The following is a 3,612-nucleotide window of genomic DNA, read 5'->3' as shown; positions in this document are numbered from 1 at the left end:
CAGCGAAAATTTGAGCCGAATAACACATTAAACGGAAATATAAATAAACTACCATGACAGAATAAGGAAGGTAAAATGTCAAACGGTTTTTGACAATGTATTTGTGTCAGTTTAAATGCAAATAAATATATATCTACTATATGTAGTTACATTCAAAAGAATCAACAAATTTAATTAAAGAAAAAAAAACCAAAAATGAGATTTTGTGTCATTTCGAACAAAAAGTATGGTGAGGGGAACGAATGTTTTTTCACATTTCCTAAATGTGACAAATTAAGGGAAATGTGTTCAGAGGCTTGTGGAATCAATTTTGGAATGACCAATTTTACCATATGATGTGATTTGCTATTTCAAACGGAAGCGCTTGTATGCAAGCGCCACACCGTTTGTGGTAGCAATCCCAAAAGTATCGCCACAGTTATGTGCAAATGATGGCCGCATCGAAAATCTCAAAGCAGAAATTTAGGGGAATGATAAAGCCGGGCCAAACTTTGAATACCCTCCACCATTTGGAACGAATTTGGAAATTAAAAAAAATAAAATAAAATCCTTGAAAAAATTCTGTTAAATATTAAAAATACCGAATGTTGCCGTTATATTGGGGTCTATACGACGTGGACCTACATAGGCATTGTTTGCCATTAGCCATTACCATATTCAAATTCGAAACTTGAAATAAACGGTGAATAATGGAGCTAATCGTCAAAATATCGTATATAGGGAGATACCATTATATCGGAGCTGTGCGAAAACCTGGTCCAGCATAGACAATTTTCTGTCACAGGCTATAGCATCCATTACTAACGTCAAATATGATATCTCAAACAATTTCGGTGGGTATTGTACCTAAACTCGTCAAAATACCGAATATAGGGAGGTACTGATATATGGGGCCTATAAGAAGTCCTGGATCTGCATAGACATTTTTCTGTCACAGACTGTAGTTCCCATTAAGAACTCTAAATACGTAATGTGAAACAATTCCGGTGAATAATGGCGCTAAAATCCGGAAAATATCGAATTTTGGGAGGAACCGTTATATGGGGGCTATACGAAGACGTGGACCTGCATAGACATTTTTCTGTCACAGACTGTAGTTCCCATTACAAACTCTAAATACGTAATTTGAAACAATTCCGGTGAATAATGACGCTAAAATCAGCAAAATACCGAATATCGGTAGGTACCTACATGGCCCATTTACGAACTTAACCTGCCTACTGGAAAAATAAACACGTGTGCAAAATTTTAGCCTTCTATCTCAATTCGTTCGGAAGATAGCGTGAACAGACAGACAGACAGACGGACAGGGCTAAATCGACTTAAAATTTTACGATGATCAAGAATATATATACTTTGTTGGGTCTGACATGAGTATTTCGAGGAGTTACAAGCGGAATGACAAAGTTAATATACCCTCCATAGTATGGTGGAGGTATAAGTATTGGAAATTGTGACCCTTAGTGGGTGAGGTGCCAGTAGCCGTTGGCAGATGTATATCATCTTCACAACAGATCTTTTGTTAGCAAGAATGTTTGTATGTGGGAAATTTAAAGAGATGTGTTTGGGTGCTTATTTCGCTTTTAGTTTTTCAAAATCTCGAACCCTATGTGGGGGATGTACCAGAAGAAATGGTGCGATATCTATCATCTATATGACAGATCTTGTGTTGATGGAAATATTGAGATGTATCAAGTCTAAATCGAATCGGACGTTATTGTCGAGTTTTATGAGTTTTATGATTGTTCAACATTATGACCCTTTGTGGGGGAGGTACCAGAAGGAGTGGACCGATATATTCAATCTTCCCATTAGACATTGAATTAATTAAATTACTGTAATGTGTGTAATTTGAAATCAAGGTAACCACATTTCAAATGATAATATACATCTCTGAAATGTACCTTCTCAAATGTAACTTCATTGAAATAGGTTTCTGTATCTGACTTTTGTAAGTATGTTGCTGAGATGTTGTCAAATGTAAAATTTTGAAATCAATTTTGGGTTTTGAATGAAAAATTATTTAAATTTGTAAAAAAAAAAAAATAAAAATGCATTTCTTATAATAAACATATAAACGATTTGTTTTGAATGTCAACCCACAAGGTTCAATAGATCTAGTCAGTCAACTTTGGGTGTTTAACTACGCTATTAGAAGGATATTAATGCCGCTCAGCAGATTTTTGTTTACGAATACTACACGCACCGACCCGGCTTCTGGGACAATGAAATGTCAAACCAATTTCGGAATTGAAATTTTTGAATGAAAATATTAAAGTATTAAAATTCGCTGAAATGGTTGGAAATGCATATCATAACAACCTCCGAATGGCGTCGTATAACAAAGGATAAGATAATGTACTTATTTTGAAAACAAGTAAGCAAAGGCTATAGTCGTGCGGTGCTGACCATGTGATACCCTACAACACTACAATATGTTCGAAGCTCCTTCTATCCAAATCCACTTTGGAATATTTCGAGCCCCGCCCAGAGGTTACCCTTACTTGTTAAGTAATCAAAACAATTTCACACGAAATTTGTAATCCACAATGCTAGACTTCTTCCCTGTCTTTAACTCTCTTCTGATGCGAAATTCCATGTCGATTAGTTTTCAATTGTTGCCTATAGAGCGACTACAAAATTAGAAAAAAATAATTTTTTTAGTCCTTTTGCACCTCTAAATGGGCATCTTAAGAACAATAGGCTTTAATTTTGACCCTAACCCTACCCCCATCCAAAATTTCGTGAGGATCGGACGATAATGGCGACCCTCAAACAGTAGTGTTGGGGGGGTGGGGGGTGTACAAATTTAGAAAACTTACAATTCAAAATTATAAAGGGCTAAGTACATAAGAAGCTTGAAGTCACGGCTAGGCATATTAATGTCAAATTATAATGGAAAACGACGGCTGGATTTTAGTGCGTCTCTGTAATCCCTTTGTGAAATGGTCCAAAATATGCCTAGCCGTGACTTCAAGCTTCTTATGTACTTAGCCCTTAAGTCAAATTGAAAAAATCACATGCGATAAAAATTATGAACAAAATTGAAAAAATTGACAAAATATATTCACTTTTTTATTCGAATATTTTCCCACGATTTTCTTAGATATTATAGTTTTCTGGCAAGATACCATTTCGAATTGATGGGAATTGTGAACAGACGGACGGACGGACGGACATACATGGCTAGATCGACTCAGCTCGGCGAGCTAGGAAGATCCATATATACTTTCCTATGTGGGAAACCAATATTTCGAGGTGTTACATAATTTTTGGCCCAATCAAACTTATAATACCCCCAACATATAGTGTTGTAGGGTATAAAAAACACTTTAAAATTGTTGACATATCAGTGTTCCCAAGAGTTGATGCATCTACCTACACAACCAACAAATATGATGTAGAGAAAAACTTAATATGGAGACGATTGCTGTGGAAGAGGTAAAACAGCAGTTAGTTCGACCGGACCTAACTCTGAATGTCCCCCACCATATGGAAGGACCTTGCATTTTCAACAAAAAAGTTGAAAATGACTGCTAAAATCATAAGAATACCGAGTATAGGGAGTTACCGCCACGAAGGCTCGGACCGTCGGCAATTTTCTGCCACAGA

This window comes from Musca domestica, unplaced genomic scaffold (genome assembly GCF_030504385.1).
Source record: "Musca domestica strain aabys unplaced genomic scaffold, Musca_domestica.polishedcontigs.V.1.1 29, whole genome shotgun sequence".
NCBI classification, from domain to species: domain Eukaryota; kingdom Metazoa; phylum Arthropoda; class Insecta; order Diptera; family Muscidae; genus Musca; species Musca domestica.
This window is presented reverse-complemented; position numbering follows the sequence as displayed.